The sequence below is a fragment of the Zalophus californianus genome, chromosome 2 (genome assembly GCF_009762305.2).
Source record: "Zalophus californianus isolate mZalCal1 chromosome 2, mZalCal1.pri.v2, whole genome shotgun sequence".
NCBI classification, from domain to species: domain Eukaryota; kingdom Metazoa; phylum Chordata; class Mammalia; order Carnivora; family Otariidae; genus Zalophus; species Zalophus californianus.
In genome coordinates, this window is record NC_045596.1 from 159663936 (window position 1) to 159685714 (window position 21779).

Here is a 21779-nt window from a genome sequence, read left to right on the forward strand (position 1 = left end):
TCCTCTCCACTCTTCTGATCCCTCGCCTTGCCCTGTAGCTTATTTTTAAGGATTTTAAGAAGTTATTGATCATGCAATAAAAGGGAGCAAGAAATAAAACTGGCATTTACTCGCCTATAATATGGTATGTGTTAGAATGGTCCTGCTCTAAATGAAGCTGGAGGATGGCTTTCTTCTTTGACCAAGGCAGAGCCTGGTGAATCTTTAATCATTCATTTATGCCCTGGAAACTTATTGGGCTAAGCTATTGCTCAGGCACTGTGCAAGGGGCCGGGGTCCACAGATGAAGAGTCAGGGTCCTGCCTTTCTGATAGTGGTGAGGAGAGAGGGGAGCTAGGCTGCGCGGTAAAGCAGCACAGAGGAGCTCCTCACCTGGCTTGACACAGAAGGCAAGACTTCTCGGAGTTACTGACAGCAGAGATCAGCTCTGTTATGCACAGAACTGTGTCCCCCCATCCCTGGGTTCAAACCCCAATGCTTCAGAATGTGACTGTATTTGGAGATAGAGGCTTTACGGATATGATTATAGTAAAATGAATTCACTAGGGTGGGCCTTAATTCATGTGACTGGTGTCCTTATATGAAGAGGACATTAGGACAGAAACGCACACAGGGAAGGCTGTGTGAGGACCCCGGGAGGAGACAGCCGTCTGCAAGCCAAGGAGAGAGGCCTCAGGAAAACCAACCCTGCAGAGCCTTGATTTTAGACTTTTAGCCTCCAGAACTGTGAGAATAAATCTCTGCTGGGGAAGCCCCCTGTCTGTGGCACTTAGTTATGGCAGCTCTAGCTGACTAATATGGGCCTTAACATAGCTGGGTCTTCTACACAGTCCCTATCTGGGGGTAATTTGGGAGCCAGAAGGGAGAGGATGTTAATGGAGAATAGAATAAGGGAACACCAATACTCTTCGAGAACTGGGTTTCTCAGACTTCTGTTTCTCCACAAAACCTAGGGCAGGGTGCAAAACCACAGTCAAAGCTATGCACAGAAGGCATGATTGATCTCTATATGCAGGTCTGTGCTAAGTGGGTGCTAGCATCACAGAGTGCTCTCTTCTGGTGGGCACAGACAGAGGACAGGTGGTTAGTATGTTGTATGGTTTTTCCAATTATTTGTTAGTGCCTTTGTGTTTATAAAGTTCTTCCCTGTACCTTAATCACATGCACCCTACACTTGGTGTGCGTGGATTGTGTTACTTATCCACAGTTTATAAAGGAAGAAACGTACAGTGAAGGCCCTTTTAGGACCCCTCCCTTCTTGGCTGGGAGGACTGTTTGTAAGAACACCTTCTGCCTGGAGATCAGCAATGGGTCAGGCCTGTGTCCATCAGATGACCTGGAGCAGGCTACTCCTGTCCAAATTCTGTCCCATCTGGCCTCCCCAAGCAGGGTGCACCCTGGCCTCCAGTGGAAATCCAAGCAGTTATTTTATGATAGTAGGCTTTATAATATAACTTGCTCCCTTATTTCATAAAGGGTGGGATTTTCTCATAAAAACATCCTTGTCCCAGCAGGCTCTTCTTTTCCCCAGCCACCCCTATTTTAGGGTCTTCTTCTATTCCTCAAACATCCTCTTTTTAAGCCCTCCCCATCTGGGTCCTGGCCTTCTGCCCCACCAACTCCCACCTTTACCAACCACCACCAACCAGATCCCAGCCCCAAACCCTGTGTCTTGCATGCGCTGCTATCCTAGGCTCTGGCAAACACCAGCGGGTCTCCCATGGCTCAGCCTTTGCTTACTTTAGAAGGAGAGTAGGTGGCAGAAACCAGAGAGAAGCCTCAGCAGCTTCGGCTTCAGACCTGCATCTCAGGGGATTCCTGAAGGCCAAGGGAACTTGAAAATAAATCCTCTTGATAGACCCCCTGATCTAGGCTACATGAGGACTTCTCCCTCTGAGCTAGGAGAAAACCAGCTAATGTGTACCTCATCCTTGAGAAATAACAACCTTGACCTTGTTTTGCTCGAGGCACATTCTCCTTTCATCCTGGCTCGGTTTTCGTTACAGAATATTCTTGTATGAACTCTGGGCCATCTGGGGTGGAAATGCATCATGTGCGAAGTTTTTCTCTGATCTCCAGATTTCTCTCCTGATAGGAGGGGAGGAGATTTCAGTGTACACTCCCATATATGCTTTATCTAGAAAGTTGTTACTCTGCTGGGGCTGGAAGCCAGGCTTCCAGGTTCCAGGTTCCAGGTTCCAGGTTCCAATCCCACATCCTTTCTTGTTTGTGTATTTTGAAGGGATGTCCAGCATGCAGTATGAATCTGGGTGAGTTTTGACTTGGTGGTAGCTTTTTAAGTCCTGGCATACAGGGGGTACTCATCCATTAATCCGGACTGTAGCCCTTTTGTACTATGGTTACCAGATGACGTTCTAAGTGTTGGCAGTATCGAGATAAATAAAACAAAATCCTTCCACTCATTGAAATCACACTGGGGATGAGAAACATGTAATTGCAATAAAAAGCTCATAGTTCTGCCCTTTGAGAATACCACTTTCCTCGGTGAACCTTAGGATGAACATTCTGGAGGGGCTCAGACACAGAAAGGTATAATCCCTTCATTTTAAAACTGCAAGTCCTGAGGCCCAGAGAAGGGAGGAGAGAGGAAACTCCTACCTGGCAAGCTAGTGCGGCTGGCACTGTGCTGGGCTCTTACTTGCACAGTGACACGTGGGGAGTGGCTTGGTGTCAGGGCAAAGCAGGGACTGGACTGCAGCCCCAGTGCTCCCCTCAGGGCTTGGAGCAGACTCTGTGTTTTTCACAGGGGCCCCTCCCTGCAGGGCCTCCAGGGGTCTCCTACACCTGCAAGGTCCAGTGCAGTGCCTCAGGGGCCAAATGAGCTGCTCGCGTCTGCCTAGGAGCTCTACCCTCCCAGTTCCTCCTTCTGCGAGCCCCTCGCCTGGCCCGCCCAGCTGGAGGCCTTTAGGGGGAGCCCCAGCAGCCCTTCAGGAGGAATAGTTCACCTTTGTCTCTGCCTCCTCTCCTGCTGGACCTCCTGGAGGCAGGGCTGGGACCCCTCGCTCCTTCCATCGGGCAGATGGGGACACGGAGGTCTGACACAGGCTCTTGGCCGGTAGGGTCAGAGCTGACAGCCGCCTTTTATTTTGGTTCCATTCCTGAGCTTGCTGTCTCACACCCCTGGGTTTGTTTCCTTCACTCATACGTGGAATATAAGAAACAGCACAGAGGATCACAGGGGAAGGGAGGGAAAACGGAATGGGAAGTCATCAGAGAGGGAGAAAATCCATGAGAGACTCTTGACTCTAGGAAACAAACAGAGGGTCGCTGGAGGGGAGGTGGTGGGAGGATGGGGTCGCTGGGGGATGGGCATTGAGGAGGGCACGTGATGGGATGAGCACTGGGTGTTATACACAGCTGATGAATCACTGAACACTACATCTGAAACTAGAAATAAAATAAAAAAGAACGCTTTGGTGTGGCCAGACTGAGCCCCCCTTCCCGGCACCCATTAGCCATGTGTGCCCCCGGCTGCCTGGGGCGGGGGTGGCTGCTCCTGGCAGCAGGGGCAGTTGTGAGGGGCATGTGACAGTCAGCAGCTCCCATGGCCACTTCCTCGACCCTTTTCAGGAGATGTGCCTGCATTTCCCCTGGAGCCAGGGCTCAGCTCTCTGCCTCCCCAGTATGGGGGCCCGAGGGCCGACGCGGATTTTCCCGGCCGTGCAGTTGGTGCTGATGCTGAGCAGGCTACTGCGGGCTGGATGCGAGGGCTCTCCCCTCCCCAGCCGTTGGGGAAGGCTTGGGCCCGAGTGTCACAGCGGCTCCAGGCCTGCGTGTGTGGCCGGACCCTCTGCTTTGATCCCACATCAGACTCCGGCTTTATTATTTTTCCAGGCACCGTGATTATCCCCCTAATCATGCCAGGAAATGAAAAGCCACAGACGCTTTCTGTTCAGTGGCCCTGTAGATCTCTGTTGTATTATGAATGTGAAAGTTGATTGAACCTGAGAAACAATTTGAAGGCAGAGGTTCTAAAGCGATCTTCATAAGCGGAAGCCTCGCCCAAGGTCGAGGGCAGCTCAGACTGGCTTTGAGTGTGAAGCCCAGCCAATGGGGGGGCTGCAGTGTGTTGCCCCCCCGGGGCCGTGTGTGTCCCCTGCAGGTCTGAGTGGCACAGGATGCTGCAGCCGGGAGTCGCAGGACTCATCCAGCCCAGCCCTGGGGGGCATAGAAGAAGCACAATGACCCCCCAAGACTGACTCACATGTTCTGGCCTCGGCAGAGTTAGGGGCCCCCTGCTCCAGCTCCTACTTCCCACCTCACCTGTCCAGTGATGGACCCATCTCCATCTTCCAGCATCATGGGGCGGGGGCTCTCTCTGCTCACCTGCATCCCCCACACTGGTGCTGGCTTTCCAGGGTGGACGAGTGTCAGCTTTATAAGTGGCAGCAATAATGATGCTGATGAGAACATGGAACTAAAACGGACCATGTACTCTGGGTGTTTTAAATATCACAACTCATTTAGTCTTCGTAACAATCGCATAGGAACTCAGGTTCATTGCTTCCCAGTTAGCTGCCCACCATCTCCTTTCCCACACTCAAGTGGTAACGCGACTCTATCTTATCAAGACCTAATTGTAGGGAAGAGAAAGAAGGAGGAAGTTTCTTCCCTTCTGACCCTTAATCTGAAACACAAATTTCTGCCTGAAAATTACTGCTTACTTCTCCTTTTTTCCTGTCCCTGCTTGCCCTCTTCCCTCACTTCATGTGTCCTGTGCGTCTGTCTGCCCCCCTGGATGGCCTCTGTGCCTGATCCCCTGCAATGTGTCCATGCTGGAGAGCTCAGGCAGACCCGGCCCGCGAGCCCGGCCACAGCGTGTGTGCAATGCTCCATGCTTTCTCTACTCTTTGCCTCCCGCCATGAATATCTTTAATTTCATCATTTACCTCCTGCCTTCCCTACTGAATGTCATGAATATTGTTTCCACAGATAGCCTGCTCATTTTTAAAAGTGCATTTGCCATTCTGTGGGCTTGAGATGGGATAGCCCAGGTGTACATAGAGAAAACAACGTATAAAATGAATATCGTGAGGACCATCCTTTCTCCCAGAGGCAGTGGGCCTACGAGGCAGAAAGGAAGATGCACAGGTCCTCAAGGGGAAGGGGAGCGAGGCCGGTTCAGTTGGGCCTGGGTCTGCAAGGGCCTGCACACCACAGCAAAACTCATGTCCCTGGCTTCTTAAAGCTGTTTTCCCAAGTATACAGCAGATGCTCATTCAACAAACGTGTATTGAGCATGCGTTGCGGGGGACATGCTAACTATTTTACATGCCAGGTGCTGTTCTGAGTGCCTGACAGGCGGTCACTCATTGAATCCTTGTAGCAACCTGAGCAGCTGGGTAATAATGTATCATCCTCAGCATTTTACAGTTGAGGAGACTGAGACACAATGAGGTTAAGTAAGTTGCCCAAGTGTGCAAAGCTATCAAATGGCAGAGCCAATATTCAAACCCAGCTGGTGGGACTACATGTGGCCTGTCTAGGCTCTCCTGATTCCTACCTGCCACATTCCAGTCCTGGGAGAACCAACACGGTGAGGCTTGTGTGAGTGCTACACACAGGAGGTGCAGCTGGTGTTCTGAAGATAAAAGCTCTCCCAGGCTTGGGAGGGCAGAGGAAACTTCTTGTGGAAAGTGGCACTGGATCTGGGTGTTTATGGAGGGATAGGATTCAAAAGGGTAAAGGAGACAGGGCATTTTAGGCAGGAAGAGCGGAAATATCAAGACCATGGTTTGAGCGGGGATAGAGGGAGGGGCGGAGATGGGGGAAAGAGAATTTGTGTGTGTTGGCCTGTGAGGAAGGGACAAGGATGCCATCCATCCAATCTGTCTGCTGACATTCTGTTGGCAGAAGGTCTGAGACTCCATTTTGGGGGATCTGAGCTGAGGTGGTAAGGAGGAGCCCTGGGCCGGCAGGGCCGGCAGTGGGGAGTGACCATGACCCCTCTCTAGCCTTGCCATTGACTTGCCGCAGTGTGTGTTCTGCTTTTCCCCCTGCCTTTCCAAATGTAAACCACCTGCCTGGTGTAGACTGCCATTTCCAGCTTTCTTCAGTTGTCATGGTATTAAGTGTAAAAAAACAACAACATATATTTATTTTATGTTATTTACAAACTGTAATGTTCAGCAGGAAAACAAATTGAGATTTCTGGGCAAAGAGGAGGCGTCTGATGTTCTGATTCACTCAGCGGGCAGTTGCAGATGGCTTTGGAGGAGATAGAGCGGCCCTGCCTGGGGGTAGGAGGGAAGGCTCTGAGGGACAGTGTTGAAGGACGGGGGAACCAGAAGGTGGAGGGTGGGCAGTGAAGCCTTTAGTGTGGTGCTCCTGGGATCCAGGCGTCCCAGGTCAGAGGCACACCATCTGGTTGCAGTATGAATAGTGATGAGCAATGGCAGTGCTCCTGTAGGTGAGCCCTTCTGGGCAGCATGTACTCGGCAGTGTGTGTGCGTGTGCGTGCACACGCACGTGTACGCGCATGTGTGCTCTTTGGTGATGCTGTGTGTGCCGACTCCCACGTTTCTTCCTGAGAGACTCGGACCTACCTTCTCCAGCACTAATCAAGTAGAGCTCTCATTTTCCAAGCCTCATTTTGTAGCTATGACACCTTCCCCTGATGGGGCAAAGAAGGGAGAGAAAGTGGAGGGGGGTATTTCACTTTATGTTGATGCAAAGGTGCATTACTAAAATCCCAGAATAACAGGCTCCATCTCTCCCTTTAGCAGTTGCTTGTTTACACTGGGTTCCCAGCTCTCCCGAGGTACCAGGAAGCACAGCATCCACCTCTACCCAAACTTTGCCACATCCCCTGTCTCCGCTCTCACAGGGCTGGACTCCTGACCTCGACTGATCTGCTCAGCTCCAATCTAGGGCCTTTGTGGAAGCTCCCTGAAGAGAAACCCTGTTTGTGCTCCTGGAATTGAGCCAGTAAGAACAGAGGGGCTGTAGCGACCAAATAGCCCCCTGGACGGAAGAGCCTCTGTGCTGGTAAGCCCTGAGCAAGGGAAGGGGAGGGTGACAGATGATGAACAGGGTCCTGGTAACATTACTGAAGCCCCTGGATGAGTCCAGGCAGGAAGCTAGTCAATCCTCAGACTTCGCAGGTGGGGATGGTAATAGATTCTATTTTTCTCCTTTCCATCACAGTTTATGTCACTTGCCTCTGCCCTAAATGATGCAGTGCTGGCCACAGTTTGGTGAATTGAACAGCTGGGTTGGGGGAGAAAGTGGCCTCAAAGAAGGCCTAGGAGAGAGACCCAAGCCTGCTGACCTGAGGCTGTTCCTGGCTGACTGTTCAGAAAGCTGCCCATCAGCTGAGATGGGGCAGGCGGGGCGGTGGATGGAGCATAGGGCTTGGCTCCTCCATGTGCACCTGTCATCATCTACTGACGGTTTAGAGAGGGGGAGAGTGCAAACACTGGCAGAAACCTTGTGAACTGTTTGTCCCATTTTGTGGCTGGGGAACTAAAGACCCAGAAAAAAAGCATGACTTGTCTAAGACCATACAGTGTTCGAGACGAATTCTTTATTTTAATTTGATTTTGCCATGGCATGGAGTTGTTGAGGTGTTGAGGCTGGGAAACCCACTAATGTTAGTGCCTTTCTTATAGAGCAGCAGAAAGTCCTGGGGCTGGGGTTGGGCTCAGGGATGCAACATTTAAATGAAGGATTTGGGGGGCTTCAGGGTCCTTCCAGTCACAACTTATGCCCTCCTGGGATTCACTTTTTTAAAAGATTTTGTTTACTTATTTATTTTAGAGAGAGAGAGAGAGAGAGTGCAAGTGGGGGGCAGAGGGAGAGGGAGGGGGAAAGAATCTCAAGCAGACTCCCTACTGAGTGCAGAGCCCCATACAGGGCACAATGCAGGGCTCAGTCTCACGACCCTGAGATCATGACCTGAACTGAAATGAAGAGGCGGCTGCTCAACTGACTGAGCCACCCCCACCTGGGATTCATTTTTAAAGCAAGCCACTGCCAACTTCACTTTTCTCCCATCACAGAGCTCCCATTTGGAGCTCAGCCCCTCCTCCTGGCCTCTCATCCTGCCCTCCAGGTGAAGTGGAGCTTCATTAGTGGCTGGGTATGAGGATGGCCCCGGTGTGCATCTGGAAGGAAATTGGCTATAAGTCGGTGGTCAGGGAGGGCAGGGCCAGGCAGGAGAGTGACATGAGAGAAGGCTCTGCTTGTGGTGGCTTCCAACCTCCAAATGGCAAAGATGGGCAATCACAGAGATCAATCCCTTGTCCTTTGCTCAGAATCACTCTTGGAGGAAGGTAGTTTCTGCCTCCTGAGGTCTGATTTAGTTGTCTCTGACCTTCTGAGAGAAATGACCAAAGATATGAATACATACGTACATACACACATGTATATGCATGCACCACACATACACATGAGCACACATGCATACACATGCCTATGCACACACATGTACAAACACACACGAACACATACCCACACACGTACACACAGACAAAACAGGCATTTACATACATATGCACACATGTTTAAACACACACACATACACACACATACAATACATACAGGTGTACACAGGCACACACTAGAAGCACACATGCGCACACCTAGACACACATGCATACAATACATCCAGGTGTACACAGGCCACACTAGAAGCACACATACACACACGTAGACACACATGCATACAATACATACAGGCGTACACAGGCACACACTAGAAGCACACATGCGCACACGTAGACATACGCATACAATACATACAGGCGTACACATGCACACACTAGAAGCACACATGCACACACATAGACACACATGCATACAATACATACAGGTGTACCCAGGACACACTAGAAGCACACATGCACACATAGACACATAAGCATACAATACACACTGGCATACACAGGCACACACTAGAAGCACACATGCGCACACGTAGACACACACGCATACAATACACACTGGCGTACACAGGCCACACTAGAAGCACACATGCACACACATAGACACACACACATACAATACATACAGGCGTACACATGCACACACTAGAAGCACATGCATACAATACATACAGGTGTACACAGGCACACACATACAAGCACACATGTGCACATGTAGATACGCACACACATACAATACATACAGGCGTACACAGGCACACACAGAAGCACACATGCACACACGTAGACACGCACACACATACAATACATACAGGTGTACACATGCACACACTAGAAGCACATGCATACAATACATACAGGCGTACACAGGCACACACATACAAGCACACATGCATACACATAGATGCACACACACATACAATACATACAGGCGTACACAGGCACACACAGAAGCACACATGCACACACGTAGACACGCACACACATACAATACATACAGGTGTACACATGCACACACTAGAAGCACATGCATACAATACATACAGGCGTACACAGGCACACACATACAAGCACACATGCACACACATAGATGCACACACACATACAATACATAAGGCGTACACATGCACACACTAGAAGCACACACGTGCACACATAGATGTGCACACACATACAATACATACAGGCGTACACATGCACACATGTAGACACACACACAACACATACAGGCGTATGCAGGCACACACAGAAGCACACATGTGCACACGTAGACACGCACACACATACAATACATACAGGCATACACATGTACAAACTAAAAGCACATTCATACAATACACACAGGCGTACACAGGCACACACATAGAAGCACACATGCACATGTAGACGTGCACACACATACAATACATACAGGCGTACACAGGCACACACTAGAAGCCCACATGCGCACACGTAGACACACACGCATACAGCACATACAGGCGTACACAGGCACACACTAGAAGCACACACGCACACACGTAGACACACATGCAGACAATACATAAGGCGTACACAGGCACACACAGAAGCACACATGCGCACACGTAGACACGCACACACATACAATACATACAGGCGTACACAGGCACACACTAAAAGCACATGCATACAATACACACAGGCATACACAGGCACACACATAGAAGCACACATGCGCACACATAGACACACACGCATACAATACATCCAGGTGTACACAGGCACACACTAGAAGCACACATGCGCACACGTAGACATACATGCAAACCTACAGAGAGTGGGCTGCCTTTTTTTCTCCCCGGCTCTGGAGCCGGAGCCTCGGTGCAAGCCTTGCTACAGGACCCAGTTGCCCATGGACCACACAGCCTGCTGCTAGGGCTCCGCAGGGTATGGGAGGCCCCCCATCTTCATGGTTTTGCTTTCTTCACCTTCAGGTACTCACCGTCAGCTGAGGTCTTGAAGCAAGTGATCCTCCTTTGGGTGTATCGTCAGGGAGTCGGGAGGCGCCTGCCGCGGAGTCACGGCACCTGCTACAAGTCACAGCACCTGCGCCATTCCTCTCCCTTCCCTCGTCTCATCCCTGAGGCATCTGATCATGTCTGGCATCACGAGAAGGGCGCGTACAGTCCAAGAAGATCTTTGGGAGAAGGAGCAACCGCATTCACATAACTTTATCACAGTATACTGTTATAATTGTTCAATTGTATTATGAATTGTTAGTCTCCTATGGTACCTAATTTATGGATTAAACTTTATTAGGCAGATGGGAAACAGCAGTATACAGAGTGCAGGACTGTCGTGGATTTGGGCCTCTGCCGGGGTCTTGAAACGTACTCCCCATGGATGAGGGGGACTGCAGTGCTCAGGAGGTCAGCAATTCCATTCCTCTTGATGCTTCCCAGCCTCTCGTGTGTGGGCATCCCGGCTTGCAGAGAGTGCATGAGTCCCTTTGTCTGGAATGCGCGAGGAAGTCAAGCTGCTGACCGCTCTGCAAGTCACTGTCCTTCTCCTGGTCCTGGGCTTCTTACCAGCCAGTGCTGGCTCCTCCGTGTGCTTTTGCCTATCTTTAAGGTTCTCTGCTTTGACCCCTGGCTTCCTCTCTTGTTACCGATTTGATTTTCACAGCCTGGCTCCTAAAGCTCTTCTGGCCGCCTCAGGGCTGGGGAGAGAGCGGCCCTCTGTGAGGCGTGAGGTGCAGGGGGCATGCCTGACAGCTCCTCACCACAAGAAGAGCCTTCCAGGGCCTGTGCAGTGACCCAGGAGCCCGAGGACCCCGGGGGGTGCATGGGGCAGGACCCAGCGGACCGGGGCGGAGTGCGTTCAAGTTAGTTGCATCTGATTCTGAGTCCAGCAAAGATAACATTCGAATGATTTCAAATTGTCACATACAAGCCTTTTTGGATTCTGAACTTTTCTTTTGCAAAAAAAGTAGTGTGTGTGTGTGTGTGTGTGTGTGTGTGTGTGTGTGCATGCGCGCGAGTGTGTGTTGTATGTACATGTTTTTAATCTCCTCACTCAAAAAGTTATTCACTCCTTCTAAAAGTAGAGGCCAAGCTGGTGATAAATTGCTGACTCTTGGACATGAATATTGTTCAATTATTCACAGATGTGTTTGGCCTGACAAAAGCCTTTGCTTCAGCACATTTCTCCTGTTAACCGAAGGCATTCATGTTGTTGTAGAATCAGCTATCATTAGCACAGACTTTCAGCAGCTTTCAGCTACTCCAGTGTCTTCTTTCTTCACTCTATCATTTTCTCTTATGATTTAATTAGTGTGAGGCTGGAATCCTGGGCTCTGAATTTATCCAGAAAGTTGCACGGACTGAATTTTGACACCTGCTGATTCCCCAAGCTTGGCTGTCTGCTCCATTCTTCACCCACTAAACTAGATTGTGGAATATTGGCTTTGCAGGTCTCCCACACTGGCTTTTGGGGAGATCAGCTGGCCATGCCAGAATTCTGGATTCGGGACAGAGGCTTCTTACTGTAGGTGTGGCCTCACCCCGCCCACTTTGGATTAGATTGATCCAAAGGGCTCCCCTTCAGGCAAGGTGGCTTTCACCACCCTCATCCTTTGGCCTGGGTTGTCCACACGGTCTCCCCATGTCCCAGAAGGGTCAGGTGCCTCAGAGATCGCCAAGGGCAATGGTTTTTAAGCCTTTCATTTTTAGCAGTGCAACTCTTTCAAAGGAGATTTTGTGCAGAACACTAAATGTCCAAAATAGAAGAGCAAAGCTGCTCTGGAGGAAATGAGGTGGTACCATGTGCTCCTTCTTTTCTCCAGACCCAGAAGCCTCTCTCAGGAACTTCAGGGCTCTGCAAGTCCCAGCCTGAAATCCATGACCAAGCAAAGCCCAGGTGAGGAAGGCTGTAACTTGCCCAAGATAGAGATACTGGGCACTGGCCAAATTGGACCAGGATGCAATTGTTCTGAGAGCTTTGTCAGTATTCCTGTCCCTCAGCATCTTCTTCCAAGACTCTTCCCAAATACCACATCCTTCATTAGGGCTCTCTCTCAACACCGACAATATGTTTTGTTCATTTTTCACTCAACAAGTATTCGTTGATCTCCTATGTGTGAGGCACTGCTTTTTGTTCTAAGGAAGCAATAGGAGACAAAATATATGAAGATCTTTGCTCTCATGAAGCCTATATTCTAGTGAGGAAATAAACAAATGAATAATTAGATAAATGAGGAAAAACAAAGCTGGGAAAGGAATGCTAGGGATCAGGTGGAGATTACAATTTGAAACAGGTGTTCTTTTACTGGAAGATGGCATTTAAATACTGACTTGAAGGGGGTGCACAGAAAGAACATATGAGCATCTGACTGAACAAGGGCCCAGGGAGAGGAAACAGTTCACACAATGGTGCAGAAGTAAGAATGTAGCTAGAGAGTCGAAGGAAGTGTGAAGGGGCCAAGGTGCCTAAAATAACAGATTCAGGGGGAGGCCAGTAATAGGAAGCCGAAGAGATAATAGGGCCAAATCATTTATGACCTCACAGGTCATCGTTAAGTGTTTGTGCTTCCACTGGGTAAATGGCTGGCCACTCTAATGGTTTGAGCCAAGGGACCACAGGAGCTGACGTGGGTTTTGAAGGGATGATACCTGCTGCAGTGTTGCAGAAAGACATATGGGTGCAAAGGTGGAAGCGAGGAGACTACACTATGGCGGTAATCTAGGTGAGGCATGATGATAGCTTAGGCCTGTGTGGTGGTGAGTGTTCGCATTCTGAATGCCAACAAAATTTGCTGAAGGATTAGTTGTGAGGTGTGGTGGTAAGAGAATGGTCAAGGGGTGTTATGTAGTTTTTTGCCTGAGCAAATTGAAAGATGTCATTGACCAAGACGGGAAGACCATGAAAGAAAGTGGTTGGGAGGGATATTAGAAGCTCAGTTTTGGAGAAGTTCCCTTTAGGTATCTGTCAGACATCCAAGTGATGAAGTGATTTGAAGATTCTTTCCACTTGTGATGTTTGTAAACTCTCAGCCCCCAAAACACTGTTGTAATTTTCAAAAGCAACTTACCATATTCTGTGCAGGATTACAATTAATTTTACATGTATCTGAATGTTGTTAGGACAATATAAGTATCCTGGTGCTGGGAACCTTGTTCATCCTGATATCCTCTGTTGCTTCGGCACAGTGCTGGGCACATGGCCTGTACTTAATAAATGCTTGTTGTTGTGAATTCACCCAACATTGTGGAAGAGTTACAGAATTCAAAGAGCAGTATGACATAGCTTAACATCTTCCAAATTGCTTTCTGCTGAACATTAATCCCTTGGGATGTTCAATTAAAAAACCAACTCCATAGTCAAATAAGTTTAGGAAACTCTATATTCTCCACCTTTGTCTTTGAGCATCACAGAACAGAGTTGCATATTAAAAGGGATTAAAAAATCCTTCGAAGAAAAAACATCCTCTGAAATGTATCTAACACTGTCCTCCTCAGTGTCTGCTGATCATATCTGGCTATTGACCTCTCTCCTCATGTAGCCCTTACAGTGCCTTCTGGAACTAGTTGTATAGAACACACCATGGGATATGTTGGGGGAGGTAAAAATTAGGAATTAGGAATCTGAAGATCCAGGCTTAAGCTCTCATAGTGTCGTCATCTTAAACAAACATCATTACCTGTCTGGGCTCTGCTTCCTCATCTGATTGAATCAGACTAGTTAATTCTATGGCTGAAATATGCAACAGGCAAATACTCATTTCTTTCATTTGTATTTCTCCTACGGTTAGGGCTGGGTTTTAGCAAGTTAGTAAAGACCCCCATGGTTTATATTTAGCATCTAACTTATCTCTTGTTGCTGATTTCCCCAGTCTACTCTCAGTTTCTCTAGGAGAACTCAGGCTACCCGCTAGCCATCCAGCCTCCCACCTGAAACACTAACATGTGTCTCTGTCCTTAATCTCCCACCCCTACTTGCTGTCTAGGCACTGCATTAGGCTCCAAAGCCTTCCTGCCTTCTCCTTATCTTCCCTAACCTAAATATTGTGTGGAGGTCTGGCTAGTAAGAGCTAGCTAATGTCTGCTGGGTGAACAGGTATCAATGGTTCAGATGTCATTCCACCCAGGAAACCCCAATTTCTGTAGCCCTTCTGGATATTAGTGTCTGGATCCAAAGAAGAATGTCTCTGATGGTAGGAATTTCAGGACTGTGGGTAACTTGGGTGCACATAGGTCCTGTGACCCTCCATAGCACCCTAGAAAGGATATTAACCTTTTTTTGTTTATGTGTGAAAACTATGTGTTAGGTTTATGTGTTAAGAAACCTGGCACATGAAGTCTGTGGAGGGCAAGAATGGAGAAAAGATGTGTAGAAGAACTCACCTTAGTATAGCTTATCTAAACATGCTGGATTTAAAAAGTGTCTCAAATGCATGAATGAGCTGGCTGGAAAGCAAGGGATTTCTTCAGAGACCAGGTGTAAGAAAGTCTGAATTAATCTAAGCTCTGGAGTGGGCATGTGTCCTTTTAGATTACACATGCAGGAAATAAGAGAAAGGGACTGGGGTCTAAACAAAGTGGGAATACCCATACATAAAGCTGGGGTCCCTCAGTGGGTGACCTAAAACCTTATGCACCCCACAAAGGGAGACGATGAGAAAATATGCCCTTAGGCTCTGGGTGTTATGGAGTAAAAGAACATATTTCCCCTGAGAACTCTTATCCACAAACTCTCCATCATGTAGACTAGGTGTCTGAATTTCTATTACATGTGACCTAAAAAACTGTATTCTGAAAATTTAGTTTTAAGTAGTCCCAGGTTAGTAGTGCCTGTAGGCATTTGGAAGAAACAAATATAAACACTCTCTGGAGAAGAACTCTAAATGTAGGGCTGGAGAATTCCCTCAGATAAAGATCTTAGGAACATGAACTCACAATGAAAAAATCAATAAACACATGGGTTCACAAACCACTATTAGCAAGAGTCAGCAGAAACAACCGACTACAAAATCAGAACCACAGAGACTGCAGATATTGGAATTAGCAGACAGAGAATTTAAAGCTAGGATGTTTAATACATCCTTGGAATTAAATAAAAGTATGTTAAAAAACAAATCATGAAATTATAAAAATAGACCAGAGATATTTGAAAAGAAGCCAAATAGATATTCTAAAAATGAAAAACCTCTATAAATGAAGTTAAAACTTAGTGAATAGTCATGGAGAGGGTTAGTGAACAGAAAGACAGACCTGAGAGAGAGTTTGAGAGCCGTGGATGGCATATGAGAACATCCAGCATTTCTCTTATTGGAATTAAAAAAAGAGAGAGAGACAAAAGAAAGAAGAAGGGAGAGGTCACACCTGGGTATATAATGACCGAGAACTTTGCAAATTTGACAAGAGACACCAAGGTTTAAGTTCATTAAGTCCACACCACAGTGAAACTGCAGGATGCCCAGAAAAAGAGATCTTAACAACAGCTAGGAACAAAGAACAAACTACTGCAAAGGAAAGAAAATTGGGCTGACAGGTAACTTCCCTTGCTAACAACCAAACAAGGAAACTAGGGGAATTAGCTCTTCACATTTTGGAAAGAACATGACTGCCAACATAGAATACTATATTTAACAAAACTCCTATTAAGAATGAGGAGAACAAATGGAAATTTTCAGATAACCCAGCACTGGGAGTGTTTATTGACAACTTTCACTTAGGGAATTTCTGAGAGTTCTTAGGAAGAAGGAAAATGATTTCAAAAGGAGAGTCTAAAATATTACAAGAGTTGGTGAGAGCTAAGGAAATGGTAAGTGGGTAAATCTAAATGAACATTGACTGTATAAAACAACTATGCCTAATTTGGGGAATAAAAAAAATCAGTAAAACTCCTGGACCATTACATATAAGTCAGGATGGAAGTGATTGGATTTAAAGCATCCTAAGATCCTTGGTTTTAAGAGAATTAATAAAGTTAATTTATGTAGTAGACACTACAGTTGTAGTACATAGTCATCAGTGACCTCAAACTCATGCTGACAGAACTCCGCCTCTGATGCATGATGCTCCTTCTCTCTCTGTGCTGTGAGGACTTCTCCAAAGCCATGGATCACCAACAGGCCCATGTGCAAGAGCAGGACAGAGGTTTGGGTGAGTTATTGCCACTGGAGGCAATTCCCAACCAATGAAGAATGGAAGGTTATAGATAACTGCCCACATTTCCCATCATTCAGATGGTTAATTATAGAATTCATTTCTCATGCTCTTCAGAAAACCTGGCAGAATCAATACTCCACTGGCCATGGCAAAGACCTAGATAGAGACTCTTGTAGGGGCTTTCTCTTGTCCCTATCTCCCCATTCTCTCACTCCTGCTTCCTTAAGTTGCCTGCCAAATATGCTATCTGCCTCCAAGCCCTTGTCTTAGATTCTGTTAATCAAGGAGCTCAAACTAAGACAATTAACTTTTCATTTTAATTTAATACCTAATTTAATTTAATTTGTCAAACTTAATTTAACAAATTTAACAACTATTAAAAGAATAAAAATAGAGTAAATAACTTTTAAAACCAGTAGAAGAAAAAATGGAATGGAGGGGAAACTCAGTTAATCTAAAAGAAGGAAGAAATAAGTGTTTTTAAAAGTTTTTAATAAGACGGTAAAATGAACCCAAATGTATGAAAAATCACAATCAATGTAAATGGGCTAAATGCTCCAGTTAAAAGATAAAGACCACCAAACTGGATTGAAAGGCCTAGCATAGGGGAAAAAAAGAAAGAGGCAAACCAAGAAACAGACTCTTAACTCTAGAGAACACACTGATGGTTACCACAGGGGAGGTGGGTGGGGGGTTGGGGGAAATACGTGATGGGGATCAAGGCGTGCACTTGTGATGAGCACTAGGTGATGTATGGACGTGCTGAATCACTATATTGTACACCTGAAATTAATATTCCACTGTATGTTAACTAATTAGAATTTAAATAAAAACTTAAAACAAAAATAAAAGCATAGCAAAACAAAGCAAAGTCCAGATATATGCCAGTTATAAGATACATATCAAAATCCAACAATATAGAAAGGCTGAAGTGAAAAGATAGGAGAAAAAAATCATACACCAGGCAAATGTTAAAGGAAAGCTAGAATAGTATATAGTATATATAGTATATAGTATATATAGTATATATAGTATATATATATAGAATAGTATATATATATACATATATATAACAATATATATGTATATATATCTCAGATATAATAGCCTTTAAGGCTAAAAACATTTTTAGAGATTAAAAAACCTCACTATTTTGGGGTGCCTGGGTGGCTCAGTAGGTTAAGCATCTGACTCTTGATTTCGGCTTGGATCATGATCTCAGGGCATGGGATCGAGCCCCACATTGAGCCCCATCTCCAGCCCTGCGTCAGCCTCTGTGCCCAGTGGGGAGTCTGCTTGAGGTTCTCCCTCTCCCTCAGCCCCTCTCCCCAGCTCTCTCTCTCTCAAATAAAAATGTAAATCAAATAAAATACGTAAATCTTAAAAAAACCCTCACTATCCATTGATGAAATCTTCAATTTGCTATAAATATGTAACAAGTCTAAATCTGAATGTATCTAATAGTGTAACTTCAAAATATATAAAACAAAAATTGATTCAACTATACGGACAAATTGACAAATTTACCATCTAAGTGGGAGATTTTAACATCCTGCTCTCTGAGACTGATAGGTCAAGCAGATCAAAATCAATAATAACAGAGAAGGTCTGTACAACACATTTTATAAGCATGATTTAAGGGATGTATGTAGAACACTGCACCAATAATTGGAGAATACACATTCTTTTTAAACACACATAGAACAATTTATAAAAAATTAATCAGGTACTAGGTTGAATGCATTTAAAAGAATCTGTACCTAATGGACATTCTTAGGCAACAATGAAATTGTTAAAATAAATAAAAAATAAGAATATATAACAGAAATGAAAGAAATTCTATAATGAATATATGGTAGAAAAATAATAATGAAAATATTATAAGTATTATAAATCAAAGTTTTTGGGATGCAGCTAAAATTGGTGCCTACAGCTGAAATTATGGCCTCAAATACTTTTCTTATAAAGCTGAAAAAAAACTTTAAAAGGTAGAAAATAATAATAGAAAAAACCCAAAGGAAGAAGTAAGGGGTGCCTGGGTGGCTCCGTCGGTTAAGCCGGTGCCTTTGGCTCAGGTCATGATCTCAGGGTCCTGGGATAGAGCCTTGCGTTGGGTTCCCTGCTTGGCAGAGAGCCTGCTTCTCCCTCTCCCTCTGCCTGCCGCTTTGCCTACTTGTGCTCTCTCTGTATCTCTCTGTCAAATAAATAAATAAAATCTTAAAAAAAAAAAAAAGAAAGAAGTAAGGAAATAGTAAAGGAAAGGTCAGGAATTAAGGAAATGGAAAACAAAGATTCAGTAGAAAGGAGCAACAAGGGTACATATTTCTTTTTTGAGTGTCCTAATAAAATTGACACACCTCTGCAAGACTGATCAGGCATGACAGTGAAAATAAACAAACAACATTAGGAATGAAAAGATCAACTATGTACAGAGGCAGCAGAGATTAAAAAGTAATAAGAGGATATGATAAAAAATTTATTCTAATAATTTCAAAACTCATACAAATTGCATATATTCCTAAGAAAATAGAAAATCACTAAAATTGACTCAAGAAGAAATGATTCTATAGCTACAAAGGACATTGATTCAACATTTAGAAACATTTCTTCAAAGAGGGCACCAGTCACAAGACAGTTCTATCAATAAGGTGAGCTCTATAAAGCTTTCAAGGATCAAATAATTCTAAACTTACATAGTGTTTTAGAGAGCCAAAGAAGAGACCAACATATCCTCAATATGAAATCTCAACAATGCCAGTATAAGAAAGGAAAGTTATGGGCCAATTTAACTCATGGCTTTTTCTGTAAACATTCTAAATGAAATACTAGAAAAGTGAGTCCAAAACCAAAGATAACACTTTATGACCAAGTGTATATTGTTCCAGGAATACAAGGTTAGTTTGACATTAAAAAAATATAGATTTAATTTACCACAGTAGCAAACTGAAACATCTGATAAAAATAATTACTTATGGTAAAAGTCTTTGCAAACTCAGAATAGAAGGAATGTTCCTTAGCCAGATACTGTAGCAACCTGAAATTTATAGCCAACATTATTTTCAGTGGTTAATATTAAAAGCATTCCCTTTAAAGTTAGGAACAAGAAAGGATTGTTGCCACTACTACATCAATAATATACTGGAAGCCCTAGCCAATGCAATAAATCAAGAGAAAAATGCATAAGGACTAGAAAGGAAGAGGCAGTATTATTAGCAGATAATATGATAAAAAGCTCAAAATAATCTGTAAAAAATGAATAGAATTAAAAAGAGAATTTAGCAGGTTGTCAGGTTTTAATAAATACAAGTATCAGTTGTGTCTGTATACTTTGGAAAGAATTAGAAAACACAATTAAAAATACTATTCATGGTAGGAAAACAAAATATAATGTAGCTAGGGAGAGTAAGAGCAGAGACTTACATAGCAGTTATCATGGACTATGTACTATTCTAAACATTCCTTTTATATTAACCTATGTCATCCTTATAACAATGCTATGACGTAAGTGCTATAAATTACTCTCATTTTACAGCTGTGGAAACTGATAACCAAGAGATTATGTAAGTTGTCCATATTGTGTGGTTAGTACAGAGTAGGAATCCAAATGCAACCTCTGTTTTCAGAGTATGTGCTCTTAACTACTATTCTACAATTTCCTTTTTGGAGAAAATTGTGAGACTTTATTGAAAGACATCAAAAAATTTAAATAGAAAGCCTTATGGATAAGATAACTTATATTATAAAGATACCAATTCTCCCAAAATTGATCTATATATTCAATGGAATTCCAATCAAAATCCTAACAGGATTTTCATGGAACTTGACCAATTAATTATAAAATTTATAAGGATGAACAAAGGGTCAAGAAGAGTCAGTGCCTTCCCAAAAAGGGAAAACAAGGGAGGAGAAGGATATTTGCCCTAGCAAATAACAACATAAAATGCTAATACTATAAAAATAAAGAATGTCCTTTTGGCACAGGGATAGACTTAATAAAAATCTTACAAATTGATCCATGCATGTGTGGAAACTGATAGGTGACAGAGTGAATCAGTGGGGAAAATATGGGCTCTTCAATATGTGGTAGTTTATCCAGACGGAAAACAATGAAAATGGATTCCCACTTCACACTATACACAAAAATTAATTCCAGACGGACTAAGGTCTTAAATGTGAAAGGCAAAACCTTAAGACTTTTAGAAGAAACTGTGAAAGAATATCTTTATGACAACACAAAAAACCCTAATGATAAATAAAAAGATTGCAAAAGGAGGGTAGATTGAAATTAATAACTTCTAGTTATTAGAAAACAACAGAGACCGGAAAGACAAGCAACAAACTGAGAGAAGAGATTTGTAGTACACATAACTGACACCAGTTCAGGGTCCAGGTTATAATAAAGAACTTATGTAAATAAATAAGGAAAAGACTAACAGCTCAAAGGAAAGTGGAACAAAATGTATGAGCAGAAATTGCTCCACAGAGTGTGGAATGGCCAATAAGCATATAAAAAGATACTCAACCTCTATAGGCATCAAGGAATTCACATTAAAATAATATTGTGATATAATTTCTTACTGCCTAAATAAACAATAATCAGAAAGTCTGAAAATACCAAGTAAAATTAGTAAGGGTATAGAGCCAAGGAAACTTTCCTACGATGCTGGTGGGAGAATAAATGGTTACAGATGATTTGGGAAGCAACTTGTCATCACCTAGTAAAGTTGAAAGTAGGATATCCAACATTTCCACTCATACATATGTGGTCTAGAGAAATTCTTGCAAATGTGCATCAGGACAAAGGTACAAGGATGTTAACAGCAGCATTGTTCTTAATGTTACAAAACTGGAAACAACCCAAATGTGCACCGACAGCAAGATGAATAAATACATTTTTGATGTGCTCATAAAAGGAATACTATAGAGTGATGGGAATGAGTGAATTACGGCTCAGTGTTCCCTATGCAGGAATCTCAGAATGATAATATTGAGCCTAAGAAACATTTGCAGAAGAATAAATAGGGTATAATTCTACTTATATAGAGTGAAATCAGGAAAAACTAAACATTATTTTGTTCAGGAATTAAAGATATATCTAGTAACACCATAAAACAAGGCAAGGTAATGGTGAACATAATTCAAAGTAGTAGTCTCCCTGGGGAGGAGGTAAGAGACTATGAATTGAAGAGGGGCCGTACAAGGGGTCCGCAGGAGACCAGTTACATTCTATCTCTTATTTTTGGGT

At 44.4% G+C, this 21779-nt stretch overlaps 1 long non-coding RNA gene across 1 annotated transcript; it reads left to right on the forward strand.

Moving 5' to 3' along the window:
- The first annotated feature begins 2228 nt into the window (after positions 1-2228).
- Positions 2229-10600, forward strand: LOC113924203. Its single transcript, XR_003520582.1, has 3 exons — positions 2229-2270; positions 6848-7008; positions 10361-10600. It is a non-coding gene; the product is annotated as an uncharacterized LOC113924203 (long non-coding RNA).
- The last annotated feature ends 11179 nt before the right edge of the window (positions 10601-21779 follow it).